General features: G+C 45.5%; 1 protein-coding gene across 1 annotated transcript in view; it reads right to left on the bottom strand.

Moving 5' to 3' along the window:
- Positions 1-8,752, bottom strand: part of LOC124594269 (toll-like receptor 2 type-2) — a 108,922-nt gene extending 100,170 nt beyond the window's left edge. Inside the window, exon 1 of the mRNA XM_047132633.1 lies at positions 8,651-8,752. The gene's annotated coding sequence lies outside the window, so the exon portion shown is untranslated. The remainder of the gene's footprint in view (positions 1-8,650) is intronic.
- Between the last annotated feature and the right edge of the window lie 11,134 nt (positions 8,753-19,886).

The raw sequence follows: 19,886 nt of genomic DNA, 5'->3' as shown, positions 1-19,886 counted from the left end.
TCATTAGAAAACTCAAATTATGAAAGCAAATATTTTAGATCAACATTTCACGACAACTAATCAATAAAAAACGCACCACAAGTTCTAATGAAATCATGAAAGCTGTCTGGCGATGAATTGTAATGATTGGGAACCGGTAATTATACCTTTTGAATAAAAGAACGTAAAATAAATTTGTGGCTGGTTGCTGTCTCAACACCATCAACATTTGTTTTCAAATAACATCGAACGTCTCCAACCATGTCATCATATGACAAAATTGCATAAAACGTCATTTATTACTTTCTCTGTTGATGCTTCTTTGCTCGGCTTCACAATAACGCTCGTCACATCTGCAGGCAGATTTCCTGATTCTAACAAAACGGCAATTCCTTAACATAAAGCAAGAACAGTAGTGGGCTAATGATACGAGCCTGTGGGACTCCCATTATAATTTCTCTCGATGCAGATGATGTGGCGTCCCTCATTGTCTTACTAGAATAGCCTAAGTCACTTTCTGCACTCCGTTTCTAAAATGAGAACTATGTCACGCACATTCCATAAAAACTTAATTGCTCTGATAGAATTTTATGACTCACACAAACAAATACCTTTGATACGTCACGAAAGATCCCAGCTGGTGATTTATCATTCAAAGATCTTACTATGTACTCAGTAAATATAAAATTCGCTGACTTAATAGAACTCTTGAAATCCAAACTGATTGACTAAGTATCCTATTACTACACAGACAGGTGTACATCACCTGCTCAGAAATGTTAGAAAATTATGTAGTAGTGTTGACTTGACATCTGTGGAGTCACCCTTCTTATAGCGATGCCTAACAATGGCAATTTTCAGTATTTCAGGGAAAGCACCCTGAATTAATGATAAGTGACTAACAACGTTAATTGTTATGGGACCACAACTTTTTATTGTGTTGTTAGTGATATTATATACCGCATCACACTTCCTACCACTTTGCTGCAACATACTACTCTAAAAACATGTTATGGAGAGATATTTAATGCAACGTTTCATTGAAACTGCATAATTTCGTAATACGCAGATATAAATACCAAATCAACCAAATACAGCACCTTAACTTCGGAAACAGTGAAACCGAGATTGCGATGCACGATATGCTTTTGTCAGCTCTCTCAGAACAGGACAATTGATCTCGTCAGCCAATCGCAGCACAGAGTCAAAGCACAGAACACAAGGTCTAATCAGCCAATAGCAACATTACTTTTTTGTCACACGAACACACAAATAGGGATGGTTAATGTTTTAAATTACTATACATACTTTGTAGTAACAGACAAAATTATACCAACACATGTAATCTACAATGAAACCCCAAAGAAACTGTTACAGATTTGCGTATTCAAATACAGAGATATGTAAACAGGCAGAATACGGCGCTGCGGTCGGCAACGCCTATATAAAACAACAAGTATCTGGCGCAGTTGTTAGATTGTTTACTACTGCTACAAAGGCAGGTTATCAAAAATTAAGTGAGTTTGAACGTGGTGTTATAGCCGGCGCACGAACGATGGGAGACAGTGGGGACTTTCCCTTAACGACCATTTCACGAGTGTACCGTGAAAATCAGGAATCCAGTAAAACATCAGATCTCCGACATCGCTGCGGACGGAAAAAGATCCTGCAAGAACGGGACCAACGACGACTGAAGAGAATTTTTGAACGTGACAGAAGTGCAACCCTTCTGTAAATTGTTGCAGATTTCAATGTTGGACCGTCAAGAAGTGTCAGCGTGCGAAACATTCAACGAAACATCATCGATATAGGCTTTCGGAGCCGATGGCCCACTCGTGTGCCCTTGATAACTACACTACACTACGCGTCGCCTGGGCCTGTCAATACAGACATTGGACTGTTGATGACTGGAAACATGTTGCCCGATAGGACGAGCCTCGGTTGAAATTGTATCGAGCGGATGGACGTGTACGGGTATGGAGACAACCTCAGGAATCCATGGACTTTGCATAGGGGACTGTTCAAGCTGGTGCAGGCTCTGTAATTGTGTGGGTCGTGTGCAGTTGGAGTGATATGGGACCCCTGATACGTGTAGATACGACTCTGACAGATGACACGTACGTAAGCATCCTGTCTGATCACCTACACTCCTGGAAATGGAAAAAAGAACACATTGACACCGGTGTGTCAGACCCACCATACTTGCTCCGGACACTGCGAGAGGGCTGTACAAGCAATGATCACACGCACGGCACAGCGGACACACCAGGAACCGCGGTTTTGGCCGTCGAATGGCGCTAGCTGCGCAGCATTTGTGCACCGCCGCCGTCAGTGTCAGCCAGTTTGCCGTGGCATACGGAGCTCCATCGCAGTCTTTAACACTGGTAGCATGCCGCGACAGCGTGGACGTGAACCGTATGTGCAGTTGACGGACTTTGAGCGAGGGCGTATAGTGGGCATGCGGGAGGCCGGGTGGACGTACCGCCGAATTGCTCAACACGTGGGGCGTGAGGTCTCCACAGTACATCGATGTTGTCGCCAGTGGTCGGCGGAAGGTGCACGTGCCCGTCGACCTGGGACCGGACCGCAGCGACGCACGGATGCACGCCAAGACCGTAGGATCCTACGCAGTGCCGTAGGGGACCGCACCGCCACTTCCCAGCAAATTAGGGACACTTTTGCTCCTGGGGTATCGGCGAGGACCATTCGCAACCGTCTCCATGAAGCTGGGTTACGGTCCCGCACACCGTTAGGCCGTCTTCCGCTCACGCCCCAACATCGTGCAGCCCGCCTCCAGTGGTGTCGCGACAGGCGTGAATGGAGGGACGAATGGAGACGTGTCGTCTTCAGCGATGAGAGTCGCTTCTGCCTTGGTGCCAATGATGGTCGTATGCGTGTTTGGCGCCGTGCAGGTGAGCGCCACAATCAGGACTGCATACGACCGAGGCACACAGGGCCAACACCCGGCATCATGGTGTGGGGAGCGATCTCCTACACTGGCCGTACACCACTGGTGATCGTCGAGGGGACACTGAATAGTGCACGGTACATCCAAACCGTCATCGAACCCATCGTTCTACCATTCCTAGACCGGCAAGGGAACTTGCTGTTCCAACAGGACAATGCACGTCCGCATGTATCCCGTGCCACCCAACGTGCTCTAGAAGGTGTAAGTCAACTACCCTGGCCAGCAAGATCTCCGGATCTGTCCCCCATTGAGCATGTTTGGGACTGGATGAAGCGTCGTCTCACGCGGTCTGCACGTCCAGCACGAACGCTGGTCCAACTGAGGCGCCAGGTGGAAATGGCATGGCAAGCCGTTCCACAGGACTACATCCAGCATCTCTACGATCGTCTCCATGGGAGAATAGCAGCCTGCATTGCTGCGAAAGGTGGATATACACTGTACTAGTGCCGACATTGTGCATGCTCTGTTGCCTGTGTCTATGTGGCTGTGGTTCTGTCAGTGTGATCATGTGATGTATCTGACCCCAGGAATGTGTCAATAAAGTTTCCCCTTCCTGGGACAATGAATTCACGGTGTTCTTATTTCAATTTACAGGAGTGTACATCCATTCATGTCCATTGTGCATTCCGACGGACCTGGGCAATTCCAGCATGACAATGCGACACCTCACACCTCCAGAACACTCTTATGAGTTTAAAAACTTCCGCTGGCCATCATACTCCTCAGACATGAGCATTACCGAGCATATCTGGGGTGCCTTGCAACGTCTGTTCAGAAAAGATCTCCACCTCCTCATGCTCATAGGGATTTACGGACAGTCCTGCAGGACGCATGATGTCAGTTCCCTCCAGTATTACTTCAGTCATTAGCCGAATCCATGCCACGTCGTGTTGCCGCACTTCTACGTGCTCGCGGGGGTCTTATACGCTATTTGGCAGGTGTACCAGTTTCTTTGGCTCTTCAGTGTAGGTTGTCACAAATATTTGGCTCCTTCTCTTCCGAGGGTGTCGTCAGGTAGGAACCAAAGAACACAGCCCAAATTGGTGCGACTGGAACGAGCAGCAGTGACATTCATATTCTGCCTTGAAAAGTATTTGGCTGTTTTCTCTTATTTCCGAATATGCCGTGATTTCCATGGGTGTGGTTAGGCAGGCCGCAACGGCATACGTTAATTTTTCGGAATATGTCACTGTTTTGGTGCGTTCTTTTTTTACTTGACTCATCTGTAAGTTTGTTAGCACTGTTCGGCTTTAACATAGTTTTCTCTTCATCTATATGAGGCTCTTACTACTCTAATTCCGATAGCAAGCGAAATATACTGCCAAACAGAATTTCGAATTTGCTAATTTGCTACCTCTTCCACAGCACCCCTTCTCTTTTTCCGCCTTTAGCTGTTGTAATTCAAATTTCGTGTTTTCTAACTCTGCCTGAAGGGCACCAATCTTCGCCTCCTGTTCCTCGATTTTCCGGTCTTTGTGGCGTAACCTACAATTATTCCATGGAAGAGCCTCACTGGTTACCCAATTCCCTTTTTCCTGAGTCCATAACTTGCAATTTTCGCAAACCATTCCCTGTTTAAGTAATCTGCGGCAACATCCACACTTATCACACAAGGCTGGTTGGTTTTAACGCTATATACAATGAAAGAAATGAAAAGGAAATTTATGTTATTCTTTTCGTACGATTCTCGCGTATAAACCTTAGGCCTAAAAATCCAATTGTAAGCGCAATAGGAAAATACAGGTCGCAATATACATTGAGTCTCAGTCTTATTGTGGATGACGCAGGATTTGAGGTAATCCGTCTTAGGCACGTGAGAAGCTAAGTACAAGAAGAGAGACAAACGTGGATCAAGCTGAGATTTTCCAGGTTCTATGGTTGGAGACGGTACAGTATACCTCCGATGTCAGACTAAGGAAGTAGATACGGTGGTAATAAGGAAATGAGACTGGACTGGCTTTTTGGGGACAGTTGAGTCCTAGACCCACTTAATATACTTGTGAAACAGAGGACGAGTGTATCCTCCAGTCACGCTTCAACCTATTACGAAAACAAATGGTATTCCAGGCCATGAATCATGAAGGCAGCCAGTTACTCTGCTGTAAGCGAACCCTTATCTTCAGTTTCACATCACAAATGGAAGAAAAAACATTCAGCTACATGTAGACAAATGTACAAAAGGAAACCAATAACATACAGGATAGTTGTTAAAAGTCTTTTTTAGTATACAATGTTAATCTGAGTATAGCTCTCAATCTCATGATTCCTGCTGTCGGCTGGTGATAATTCGAGGCGGTGGTTTGGAGGGACGTAGCGGTTGAACTTTCCTTCTGGCTGGAACTTTGCTCTGGTTGTTATGTTGTGGCGGCTGTTATACGGCATAATTACGACACTGTTCGCTTACAGATAGTGTGTGACCGCGACGCCTTTTCCATCGAATTCGTAATCAGTGACAGCGAAATCAGCGGTTTCTTTATGGTTATGACCTCATACTGAACTGGCGACAGCGATTGGTACTGTATGTCTCCATCTAAGTTACGAAGCACTATTGTTAATATTCATACGTGGAAGTACTTTTATTGGTGACTGAGGACAGTATACTGAATAACATTACATCAGTATTTACTTCATTTAGAGACTAATAATTGTAGTTGGTTAGTACCTCCAAGTAAATGTGCCAAGAGCAAGACATTAATGCTTATTTTCCCTGGGTAGAAGGTCAGGTACTGAAGTGTGGATACGTAGACGCAAAACGGCTAGTCTACACTGACAGGTAATGTCCACTGAGTGGTACAGTTACGATCGTGCAGAAACCATATGGTAGTCAATTATGTGACATGTTTGGGGGAAGACCGTTAGACGCACAGAAGATACAACACACTTAAGCGGGTACATATTAAAGTACCAATTATCACAATTCTGCACTTATACTCCTAAGAACCTGCATATCAATTTCAAAATTTCTCAGTTAACTTTCATAGAATAAATTAACATGGAAACTAAACAACTGTATTGCAAGCTCTATTTAGTTGCTTGCTTGAGAACCACCCCACATGGATGACCTGGTGGGCTGACTGGCCAAACATTCCAGCAAGGAAAATGTGCCTTTTCATAAGCTGTGAACAACATATCCGACACTGCCGCCGCGTCCACAGGTAGAACCATGAAACCGGATGGTGATGAGTAAGACAAAGCAGAATGGTAAATACCTTCAACTGAGGAAAAAAATTACAGGAGGGCTGAGTTCCCTGAAAGTAGGGGAAAATGAACTTAAAGAAACAGCAATACTCACATTTATACGCAAGCATAACGATAGTGAAATGGTGCAGCAAGCGAAAATCTGGAAGTGGTTAGTTGCTAGAAGATAACGTTAATGTTTGTACCAAAATACACAATTTTTAAGGTCCAAATACCTAATTGTATTATTAACGTTGCCATAAACAATTCTAAGAATGTCAGTGATACCAATTTGCAGCAAACTCAAAAGAGACCTTACACACTGAACTGTCTGAATTATAAAACCACCTAAAAACTATAAAAGAATATGTAAACACGAAAGGTATCTTTCACTCAGAGCCCTTTGAATTATATGAACACTAAGAATTAAAACAGAAGGGAAAGGGTAATTAACAAGATGCCAAGAACCCAACTAATGTAAATGGAAACCTAATAATTTTTCAGATGTGGTAATTATAAGTCATGAGAAAAGTGGGCAAAGACCAACACACATGAATTACAATACAGCAATGACGCATTGTTAATTGAACAATACATATAACGGGCAGTAATGATTGAACACCAAATAATCTGCTACTAGTAATTAACAGGCTCAAAATATCACATGTGCACGCTTCAGCAATCAGTCCGGTGTCGTGTCTTACTTTTCCGATCAATAGCCTGAGATGAAAGAGTCCATAAATTCTGCGTTCTTGATTCGAAATAAACAAAACGCCCCAGTGGGCTCACTTAAGAGGAATCAGTTCTCGCCCCGAGAAGACGTCACACTCTCACTTATTTTTAATCCTGATTTACGAGATATGACACTGCGTGAAGAGTCTGACAGAGCACTGAAAGACCTAAGTCGAAACAAGGCCCCGGGAGTAGACAACATTCCATTAGAACTACTGACAGCCTTGGGAGAGCCAGCCCTGACAAAACTGTACCATCTGGTGCGCAATATGTATGAGACAGGCGAAATATCTTCAGACTTCAAGAAGAATATAATAATTCCAATCATAAAGAAAGAAGGTGTTCACAAATGTGAAAATTACCGAACTATCAGTTTAATAAGCCACGGCTGCAAAATACTAACACGAATTATTTACAGACGAATGGAAAAAACAGATAGAAGCTGACCTCGGGGAAGATCAGTATGGATTCCGTAGAAATGGTGGAACACGTGAGGCAATACTGACCCAACGACTTATCTTAGAAAATAGATTAAGGAAAGGCAAACCTACGTTTCTAGCGTTTGTAGACTTAGAGAAAGCTTTTGACAATGTTGACTGGAATACTCTCTTTCAAATTCTGAAGGTGGCAGGGGTAAAATACATGGAGCGAAAGGCTATTTACAATTTGTACAGAAACCAGATGGCAGTTATAAGAGTCGAGGGGCATGAAAGGGAAGCAGAGGTTGGGAAGGGAGTGAGAAAGGGTTGTAGCCTATCCCCGACGTTATTCAGTCTGTATATTGAGCAAGCACAGAAAGACACAAAAGAAAAATTTTGAGTAGGAATTAAAATCCATGAAGAAGGAATAAAAACTTTGAAGTTCGCCGATGACATTGTAATTCTGTCAGAGACAGCAAAGGACTTGGAAGAGCAGTTGAACGGAAAGGGCAGTGTCTTGAAAGGAGGATATAAGATGAACATCAACAAAAGCAAAACGAGAATAATGGAATGTAGTCAAGTTAAATCAGGTGATGCTGCGGAAATTAGATTAAGAAATGAGACGCTTAAAGTAGTAAATGAGTTTTGCTGTTCGTGGAGCAAAATAACTGGTGATGGTCGAAGTAGAGAGGATATAAAATGTAGACTGGCAATGGCAAGGAAAGCGTTACTGAAGAAGAGAAATTTGTTAACATGGAGTATAGATTTAAGTGTCAGGAAGTCGTTTCTGAAAGTATTTGCATGGAGTGTAGCCATGTATGGAAGTGAAACGTGGACGATAAGTTGTTTGGCCAAGAAGAGAATAGAAGCTTTCGAAATGTGGTGCTACAGAAGAATGCTGAAGATTAGATGGGTAGATCACATAACTAATGAGGAGGTATTGAATAGAATTGGGGAGAAGAGAAATTTGTGGCACAACTTGACTAGAAGAAGGGATCGGTTGGTACGACATATTCTGAGGCATCATGAGATCAGCAGTTTAGTATCGGAGGGCAGCGTCGAGGGTAAAAATCGTAGAGGGATACCAAGAGATGAATACACTGAGCAGATTCAGAAGGATGTAGGTTGCAGTAGGTACTGGGAGATGAAGAAGCTCGCACAGGATAGAATAGCATGGAGAGCTGCATCAAACCAGTCTCTGGACTGACGACACAACAACAACATGCGTAACTCACGGAGGTCACATCCACCGCCGCTCTATAACCACTGGCTGAATTCAGATTCACGAATGTATCCACGGGCGAAATCTGTCTTAATCTAGGGGATTTGTACCACGGGTTAAAATCAGTTTCGCAGCACTGAATGCGATGCTTACCAGATACGTCCTCGTGTTTGCACCGCCCTGCCGTGGTGGCGTTGCTGCAGGCAACCAATCTCTCGGGCTACTGCCGACGTCTACATAGGCCAAGCTCCGCGACCCGACTTGCATAACGGACGCAGCCCCGTCGCTGAAGGGCGCTACTCCTCCCCACCCAGCTGCTGCTCTTCGAGGAACTGCCTTCTCCTAGACGTAAGCGGGGACTCCCCCTCAGCCAACGTAGAGAGACGCAGGCCAGCGCGGCAGGCACGCCCGCGCCATCTTGCGCCGTATGTCGCGAGGCCGGCGCCAAATACACTCCTGGAAATGGAAAAAAGAACACATTGACACCGGTGTGTCAGACCCACCATACTTGCTCCGGACACTGCGAGAGGGCTGTACAAGCAATGATCACACGCACGGCACAGCGGACACACCAGGAACCGCGGTGTTGGCCGTCGAATGGCGCTAGCTGCGCAGCATTTGTGCACCGCCGCCGTCAGTGTCAGCCAGTTTGCCGTGGCATACGGAGCTCCATCGCAGTCTTTAACACTGGTAGCATGCCGCGACAGCGTGGACGTGAACCGTATGTGCAGTTGACGGACTTTGAGCGAGGGCGTATAGTGAGCATGCGGGAGGCTGGGTGGACGTACCGCCGAATTGCTCAACACGTGGGGCGTGAGGTCTCCACAGTACATCGATGTTGTCGCCAGTGGTCGGCGGAAGTGTGCACGTGCCCGTCGACCTGGGACCGGACCGCAGCGACGCACGGATGCACGCCAAGACCGTAGGATCCTACGCAGTGCCGTAGGGGACCGCACCGCCACTTCCCAGCAAATTAGGGACACTTTTGCTCCTGGGGTATCGGCGAGGACCATTCGCAACCGTCTGCATGAAGCTGGGCTACGGTCCCGCACACCGTTAGGCCGTCTTCCGCTCACGCCCCAACATCGTGCAGCCCGCCTCCAGTGGTGTCGCGACAGGCGTGAATGGAGGGACGAATGGAGACGTGTCGTCTTCTGCGATGAGAGTCGCTTCTGCCTTGGTGCCAATGATGGTCGTATGCGTGTTTGGCGCCGTGCAGGTGAGCGCCACAATCAGGACTGCATACGACCGAGGCACACAGGGCCAACACCCGGCATCATGGTGTGGGGAGCGATCTCCTACACTGGCTGTACACCACTGGTGATCGTCGAGGGGACACTGAATAGTGCACGGTACATCCAAACCGGCATCGAACCCATCGTTCTACCATTCCTAGACCGGCAAGGGAACTTGCTGTTCCAACAGGACGATGCACGTCCGCATGTATCCCGTGCCACCCAACGTGCTCTAGAAGGTGTAAGTCAACTACCCTGGCCAGCAATATCTCCGGATCTGTCCCCCATTGAGCATGTTTGGGACTGGATGAAGCGTCGTCTCACGCGGTCTGCACGTCCAGCACGAACGCTGGTCCAACTGAGGCGCCAGGTGGAAATGGCATGGCAAGCCGTTCCACAGGACTACATCCAGCATCTCTACGATCGTCTCCATGGGAGAATAGCAGCCTGCATTGCTGCGAAAGGTGGATATACACTGTACTAGTGCCGACATTGTGCATGCTCTGTTGCCTGTGTCTATGTGCCTGTGGTTCTGTCAGTGTGATCATGTGATGTATCTGACCCCAGGAATGTGTCAATAAAGTTTCCCCTTCCTGGGACAATGAATTCACGGTGTTCTTATTTCAATTTCCAGGAGTGTAAGTTACCTGGTACTTTGACTTCGCGAAGGTGCGTACGGTTCATATAGCCTGCAGATCTGTGTTCACAATCACACATCTGAGTGAAATACAGGTTGCAGTCGGTGCACACTTCGGTGTTACATCACGTATATGAATACGCTGTTTAACTTTTGAAAGTCTGCTGCTATTGCAAAACTCAAATCAACTGTGTAACGCATACTCTTCTCAAATTACCGGATGAAATTATATATGAAGATGGTATCTGTTCTTTCGGGCATGTGCGAAAGAATAGATACGATCTTCATTTAGTTAAGGCTCGTCAGCCATTAAACCATCTTCTTCTGTGCGGATGCACAACAGTGCTCAGGCACTTACGGAAATCGACAAAAAGCCGCGAGTAATGAGTATAATGCGCAGGGGCACTATGAATATAGTGCGGGACAATAAGTTGGGTATGTGGGTCTCACGGGAGGCGTGCCAGAGATAAGTCCCTGCAGTCGCACTATCCTCTGTGTCCTCGGTGGCTTATATGGATAGAGCGTCTGCCATATAAGCAGGAGATCCCGGGTTCGAGTGACGGTCGGGGCATACATTTTCAACTGTTCCCGTTGACTTATATCAACGCCTGTATGCAGCTAGGGGTATTCATTTCATTGTAATACCGGATGAAAGCTTTGCAAGAGATGTATTTCACTGAACTGCAGTTCTTGGAAGTTATGCTTAAGGTACGAGGGCAGTTCAATAAATAATGCAACACATTTTTTTTCTCGGCCACTTTTGGTTGAAAAAACCGGAAATTTCTTGTGGAATATTTTCAAACATTCCCGCTTCGTCTCATATAGTTTCATTGACTTCCGACAGGTGGCAGCGCTGTACGGAGCTGTTAAAATGGCGTCTGTAACGGATGTGCGTTGCAAACAACGGGCAGTGATCGAGTTTCTTTTGGCGGAAAACCAGGGCATCTCAGATATTCATAGGCGCTTGCAGAATGTCTACGGTGATCTGGCAGTGGACAAAAGCACGGTGAGTCGTTGGGCAAAGCGTGTGTCATCATCGCCGCGAGGTCAAGCAAGACTGTCTGATCTCCCGCGTGCGGGCCGGCCGTGCACAGCTGTGACTCCTGCAATGGCGGAGCGTGCGAACACACTCGTTCGAGATGATCGACGGATCACCATCAAACAACTCAGTGCTCAACTTGACATCTCTGTTGGTAGTGCTGTCACAATTGTTCACCAGTTGGGATATTCAAAGGTTTGTTCCCGCTGGGTCCCTCGTTGTCTAACCGAACACCATAAAGAGCAAAGGAGAACCATCTGTGCGGAATTGCTTGCTCGTCATGTGGCTGGGGGTGACAATTTCTTGTCAAAGATTGTTACAGGCGATGAAACATGGGTTCATCACTTCGAACCTGAAACAAAACGGCAATCAATGGAGTGGCGCCACACCCACTCCCCTACCAAGAAAAAGTTTAAAGCCATACCCTCAGCCGGTAAAGTCATGGTTACAGTCTTCTGGGACGCTGAAGGGGTTATTCTGTTCGATGTCCTTCCCCATGGTGAAACGATCAACTCTGAAGTGTATTGTGCTACTCTTCAGAAATTGAGGAATCGACTTCAGCGTGTTAGTAGGCACAAAAATCTGAACGAACTTCTCCTTCTTCATGACAACGCAAGACCTCACACAAGTCTTCGCACCCGAGAGGAGCTCACAAAACTTCAGTGGACTGTTCTTCCTCATGCACCCTACAGCCCCGATCTCGCACCGTCGGATTTCCATATGTTTGGCCCAATGAAGGACGCCATCCGTGGGAGGCACTACGCAGATGATGAAGAAGTTATTGATGCAATACGACGTTGGCTCCGACATCGACCAGTGGAATGGTACCGTGCAGGCATACAGGCCCTCATTTCAAGGTGGCGTAAGGCCGTAGCATTGAATGGAGATTACGTTGAAAAATAGTGTTGTGTAGCTAAAATATTGGGGAATAACCTGGTGTATTTCAATGCTGAATAAAACAACCCCTGTTTCAGAAAAAAATGTGTTGCATTACTTATTGAACTGCCCTCGTATATATGAAGGTAGTATCTATTCCCGAAAGAACAGATACCACTGATGACCGTCCAGCTTCTCTAGAACGAAATGATAATTAAATCGACACCGTAGCTGCAAACAGGTGTTGATATACGGTGTTGATATACATCATTGGGGACATGTTGAAAATGTGTGTCCCGACCGGGACGCGAACCCGGGATCTCTTGCTTACTATCCTCTGTGCCCTCGGTGGCTCAGATTGGATAGAGCGTCTGCCATGTGAGCAGGAGATCCCAGGTTCGAGTCCCGGTCGGTGCACACATTTTCAACATGTCGCCAATGATGTATATCAACGCTTGTTTGCAGCTAGGGTGTCGATTTAACTATTATTATGCTTAAGGGGCGATGTAAACAAATTAATATTCTTATTATATTAAAACAATTTATATTATTATTATTATTATTAATATCCTAAGCAAGTTGTGATGCGAAAGGGGAAGGAAACAGCACCGGATTGCTCCCCTCCCCGATCTCCCCCACTCTCCGGAATCGCACCCCGGATCCACGTTTGCAATCTGGTTCATTGAAGTAGGTAATTCCACGAATACCAGAACTCCGGAACTGGAGTTTTCGCTGAGATCAAGCCACAGGGGAGGAAGTTCCGCCGGCCGCTGGTGGCCGAGCGGTTCTGGCGCTACAGTCTGGAACCGCGCGACCGCTACGGTCGCAGGTTCGAATCCTGCCTCGGGCATGGATGTGTGTGTTGTCCTTAGGTTAGTTAGGTTTAAGTAGTTCTAAGTTCTAGGGGACTTATGACCTCAGCAGTTGAGTCCCATAGTGCTCAGAGCCATTTGAACCATTTTGAGGAAGTTCCGTAATACTCTTGAGAAAGTAGGAAGACAAAGCGCAACAGCTTTTTGGAATCGACAACAGCCTCGATGTTACACGTCTTTCCAGGCCTGAATGTCTGGATGTATGTCTTTGAGTTCTTGTGGTCAAATAAACATAGCACGTAGGCAGGTGCCTCTGAGGAATTAATGCATTGCGTAAACAAGACGTCGACCACTCTAGTCGAAGAGTGCGGGTGAGCGTTTATGACCACCCACTGCACCGAGCGAGGTGGCGCAATGGTTAGCACACTGGACTCGTGTTCGGGAGGACGATGGTTCTAACCCACGTCCGGACGTCCTGATTTAGGTTTCCCGTGATTTCCCTAGACTGTTTCAGGAGAATGCCGGGATAGTAAACGGCGCGGCCGACTTCCTTCCCCGTCCTTCCCTAATCCGAACTTGTACTCCGTCTCTAATGACCTCGTTGTCGACGGGATGTTACACACTTATCTCCTCCTCCACCCACTGCACTTCCGGCTGCTTAATACTTAAATGAACCTTGTACTTAAAGTTCCCTGTTGCGTGGGAGAGGTGTGTACTCTGAAGAATAAATGAAATACGTGGAATGTAGGTGCAGTTGTAACCGAAATACCAGTGCTCTGTACTTACAGCAATGACGACAAGAAGTAAACACTAGGTTAAGGTTAAATAAATATAAAATTTGCCTGAATGGAAGTCAGTAGTTAGTTAAATTTGGAAAATGTTACAAGTTTAGCTAATGAATTACAGGGAATTAACGGCCGCCAGCTCAGTACGTGAGCAAAATTTCTGACTTTACAATCACTGTCCGGTAATGGTGAGAAACTTGCTTAAGAATGCCTGGGTTTGCTGCAAGGCGAAAACAGCAGAAAATTGGTTCGTTTTTTGTAGCTTGAACATTTATTATTATTTCTTAACAATTACTGCCAATCACTTTGTGCAATTACTACTATTACTAGGCAAAGATGTTAACACACATTTCTGACTGCGTAAAATTGAAAACTTATTTGTCCATGAAAAAGTACAACAAAAAATCTTTTACTAAATTTTACTTTCTTAAGCACTGTCTTTCAAATTGCTGTTTACTATACTGAAGCACCTGCGCTTATTGTTGTTTCGCAAATTATTGGAATTTCACTATTATTTCTTTGATAAAAACACCGTAACAGTTTCTCAATCATTAGGACTCTCGCAGATCATCAATAATGGATAGGATGGATCCTACTTAGGAATTTTGTCTTAGGTAAAAGTGAAGGTCAACATTTTGGTATAACTCGCTATTATTCCAACACAAAATGAACTAACACGCTGGCTAACCGTATACAAGTCTGACCAAGTAATTAGTCGGATCATACTTCAGAGTGAAATGTTGTCGGTGCAATGTAAGGCATTGTTCGCTGATAAGGTGTGGCACCGGCTTTCCTTCTTGTAGTTCCGTAACAAACGAAGTTGGGCCCACAGTACTCTCCATGTTTATTCTCATCCGCTTGCGGTAATCATACAATTAATGCCACATACTCCGCCTGTCCACCAAATGGACTCCGAGTCATTACATACTTTAGCACCACTGCTTTGCGACCACTTCTCAGCAAAAAATGTTTCATCATGCAAATGTTAGTACACTTATTTCCAAACTATGAATCACAGAAAAAATTCATCGAAAAGTAAGACAGCAAGGAAAAAATTTGGTAGCTCACAGTGTTGTTGTGTTACTCGTTGTCGTGCAGCCGCCTCCAGTTCTGTACAAATCTACCGAAACACGCCAAATGAGACAGTGCAGTTATGTATTCTATACAGGTACAGAATGCAGAATGATTTTTCCCACCGTGTACAAACTCTAGGGATTGATCGATGAGAGGATACGGAACAAAAAACGTCTAATGAACTTACGTTCTGAAATGTATGGTTTCCATGCTAGAGACCATATATTCAGTCATACGTAGTTACAGTGCCTGCGGCCTTATACGCGCTGTACCATGAAGTCACAGTTAACAGTATGCGTTGAAAACGGTTTACATGTTCCTCAGCGTATGCGTCTACGCGCCGTAGCATGTCCTGCCTCACACGTTCACATCGGGCAGGCTGCATCCGAGCAGTGTCAAAGTCAGCACGAATACGCTGCTCCAGTGTCTCCACATCTGGAATGGGCTCTGCACACACAATAGTTCTGAGATGGCCCCATAACGAGAGATCGCGCGGGTTGAGATCCGGTGAATGAGCACGCCATGCAACAGGATCCCCTCGTCCGATCCATCGACCAGGAAGGCACGATTGAGATGCGTTAACGGCTAAGTGGGCTGGAAGACTATCATGTAGCAGCCATATAACCCTTCGAATCATCAATGGAACTTCATCCAGGAGGGGAGACAAAGTCACCCACAAGAAACGCCGATAGTTCCGGCCTGTTAGGCGCCGCTGACAGAAGACTGGTCCCAAAATACGGTCGTCAATTGTCCCGCCCCACACATTCCGGCTGCACCGACGCTGAGGATTCGCTGTCACCATACCATGGGGGTTCTGCATATTATCCCACAGATGATTGTTATGAAACTTAAAGACACCACTCCGCGTAAAGGTGACCTCATCTGTGAGTAGGATGGATGACACAGATGCCAGAATCATGGTTGCCTGGTGAAGAAACCAGTGACAAAACTGCTCCCGATGTGGAAAGTCTGTCGCTAGTAAGCCCTGCACACGCTGTAAGTGATAAGGGTAGTAACAATTGTCATGGAGAATGTTCCACACTGTCGTCTGGCTTACCCTGTACTTGCGGGCCAACTGTCTGGTGCTGACACGGCGGCCGCCCTCCACAGTGTTGATCACGTGATCCTCCAAGTCTGGAGTCCGAACATTTCGGGTACGTCCTTCATCATTTCCTGCTTCCTGAAACGACCTTGTCTCAGACAAACGGCGAAGCACCGTTGCAAACACCGACTGCTGTGGTTGTCGGCAAGGATAGGTCTCCTGATACAAGCTTGCTGCCCGCCTCCCGTTGCCATTTGCCTTTCCGTTAGTAAACACCATGTCGGCAAACTGTCGATTCAAATGCGGGACCATTATGTACAACGCTGTATCACATCCACTACAAAGGTGAGTCAGAGAAGTGAACCGGGCACAACATTACCAATCCCTACGACAGGAGAGGGCGCTAGGATATGACGTATGAGGAACAGTACCATACTCTAGTAGGAAACCACCATACTGCAACTGTGGCTGCATGGTACAGCGCGTCTTAGACCACAGTCTCTGTGACAAAGTATGAATAAATGGTCTCTAGCATGAAAACGATGCATACTAGACATAAGTTCATTAGACCTTTTTTTCTGCATCCTCTCATCGCTTAATTCCTAGAGTTTGTACACAGCGTAAAAAAATCATCCTGTGTATGAAAAGTAAGGGAAGCAAGACAACAGGTCGAAAGTCGAAAAACTGAATTCCACGTTCGAAATTAGATTCACGCCAAACGATAGTTCTACCATACCACCATTTCATCGTAGCTCGAAGCGGATGGTATTGAAATGGGGCCTCCATGTATCGAACACATGTCGAACACATGTTATATAAAGTTGAGGAGAACAAGGCACCTATGCTCGTGGCATTGCTTCTGGACGTTAGAAGTACGGTACATTGAATACGCCGTGGAATCAGCCTCTTTCAACTCACAAATATCGAGGATCACTTGGTCAACGAACGATCCCACGTGATTTGAAGGGAGGCCGGTTCATTACCGTTTGTAAGAAGAATACAAGACCACATTCACAGTCTGCGGATCAATATTCCTGTTATCCTTATTCTGCAGAACATCCCAGGTTCGAATGTATCTAAAGTTTCAAGAAACACCGTCAATTTAAGAAAAATCTCTTTTTGTTTTCACGCGATGTCTTTCAAATAGCTGACACAGGTCAACAGATGCTTCCGTCTTCCAACAGTACTGAAAAGCATTCAGCTATGTACTGTACTATCGATAGGTGACGGAGATGCGAGCGTATGGAGTACTATCCCAGATATGATATAGACTCAAGGACTTTTTGAATTTCAGAAGCCTGTGCGTCGAATGTTCATCAGACACGAGAGTCATGATGGGTGAGTCCCGAGAAAGTCTAATCGCAGCGTTAATGATATGAACATCGATAAATGATTTATCACGTAAGACCAACAGCGCCAGTAGATTGCTCGATGGCGACGGTGCTGTCGACAGGGGAGTATGGTCATTGGATGGCTGTATGGAAATGTAGAACACTTTAGACACAACTTTGACTTTAAGCGGACAACATGGTCTGACAATGAAAATCGATTTATTTTCAAAACACAAATTTATTAAGACATATTTCTAGTTTAACTAAATCATAAACCTTATATTTAATTGCATAGTATTAGCTTTCCATCATTTTACTAAAACTAGCCTTAGTAAGTTTTGCAACAAAGTCGTGTGACCACTGCCTAACGCCTTGTGTCGTTGCGGTCACGTGACAAAGGAAGGGAAGTCTGCAAGCGGAGAAGTGACGGATGGGGAACAATTCTAGCGACGGTATGGACTACAAATAGGGAAATCCACTGATCCAAGCGACTGTGACAAAGGGCAGATTGTTACCGCCCGGCGCTGGTAACGAGCGCTATTCGCGAGCTGCAGTCGTGAGCAGCTATGGTAAGTGTTTGAAGGATGGTGTTGGACGTCCACGACTCATCACAAACCACGAAGGTCGGAGACTTGCCCGCTCTATAAAGCAGGATCGGCGGCGATCTATGGCGCTTCTGACGACAGAGTACAATGCTGGTGAGGCAAAAGTGTTTCGGAGCACACTGTTCAGCGGACATTATTGAACGTGGAGCTTCACACCTGACGATCGACAACCATTGCGTGTTACCATATTGACTCATCTATATCGTCAGTTACGGTTTGCCAAGGGCACCGAATCATGGAGACTGGGTCGTGTATCAATGGAAACATATCGCCGGATCGGGTGAATCATATTTCTCGCTACATGTGCAGCAGTATGTCGATAGTTGTGTCCGTGTATGCCCTCATCCAGGCGAAGGGCTGCCAAAACATGCAACACACGGAACATTCACCTAGACTTCCTCAGGACCTGTAGTAGTCATAGATGGCTTTATAGCTGTGGAACACGTGAATATTAATATGGACCATATCCGCCCTTTCATGCTTGATGTCATCCCCGACAGCAATGGCATCTTCTGTCAGGATATCTGATAATGTCGCAGGACATTCTACACACCACTGTGAATAGTCGTTTTGTTTTTAATATTTCCCCCCATTGATTTTAAAAATTTTGATGGAATGTTATCCATCCTGTCTGCCTTATTTGATCTTAAGTCCTCCAAAGCTCTCTTAAATTCTGATTGTAGTAGCCGATCCACTACTCTTCTAAATCGACTGCTGTTTCTTCTATCACATCAGACAAATCTTCCCCCTGATAGAGGCCTTCAAAGTACTCTTTCCACCTATCCGCTCTCTCCACTGCATTTAACAGTTGAATTCCCGTTACACTCTTAATCTTATCACCCTTACTTTTAAGTTCACCGAAGGTTACTTTGACTTTCCTATATGCTGTATGTTGAGTCAGTCCTGCCGACAATAATTTCTTTTTCGATTTTTTCAGATTTTAATGCATAAAAAAAATGTTCAAATGTGTTTGAAATCTTATGGGACTTAACTGCTAAGGTCCCTAAGCTTACACACTACTTAACCTAAATCACCCTAAGGACAAACACACACACCCATGCCCGAGGGAGGACTCGAACCTCCGCCGGGATCAGCCGCACAGTCCATGACCGCAGCGCCTTAGACCGCTTTCATGCATCCATTTCGTCTTAGCTTACCTGCTCTTTTTATTTATTTCATTCCTCAGTGACTTGTATTTCTGTATTCCTGAATTTCCCTGAAAATTTTTGTACTTCCTTCTTTCATCGATCGACTGAAGTATTTCTTCTGTTACCCATGGTTTCTTCGCAGTTACCTGCTTTGTATCTATGTCTTCTTCCCCGCTGCTGTGATTGCCCTTTTTGGAGAAGTCCATTCATCTTCAACTGTACTGGCTACTGAGATATTCCTTACTGCTGTATCTACAGCCTTAGAGAAATTCAATCGTATCTCCTCATTCCTTAGTACTTCTGTATCCCTCTTCTTTGAGTACTGATTCTTTCTGACTGATCTCTTAAACTTTAGCCTAATCTTCATCACTACCACATTGTTATCTGAGTCTATATCTGCTCCTGGGTGCACCTTACAATCCAGAATCTGATTTCAGAATCCCTGGCCTTTTGCAAGTGTACCTCCTTCTCTTGTGATTCTTGAATAGAGTATTAACTGTTACTAGCTGAAATTTGTTACATAACTCAATTAATCTTTCTCCCCTCTCATTCATTGTCTCAAGCCCATACTTTCCCGTAACCTTTTCTTCTGTTCCTTCTCCGACTACTGCATTCTAGTCCCCTATCACTATTAGATTTTCCTATCCCTTTACGTACTGTAATTGGAATATCCTCATATACTGTCTCTAGCTCTTCATCTTCAGCTTATGACGTCGGCACGTATACCTAAACTATCCCTAGATTGAGCCTTTGCATTTCCCTTTTCAGATTTTCTAGCTTCCCTACTATGACAAAATTAGAGGCT

The sequence above is a fragment of the Schistocerca americana genome, chromosome 2 (assembly GCF_021461395.2).
Source record: "Schistocerca americana isolate TAMUIC-IGC-003095 chromosome 2, iqSchAmer2.1, whole genome shotgun sequence".
In the NCBI taxonomy this organism is placed as follows: domain Eukaryota; kingdom Metazoa; phylum Arthropoda; class Insecta; order Orthoptera; family Acrididae; genus Schistocerca; species Schistocerca americana.
Note: the sequence above shows the minus strand (reverse complement) of the source record. Positions and strands in the feature narration are given on the sequence as shown.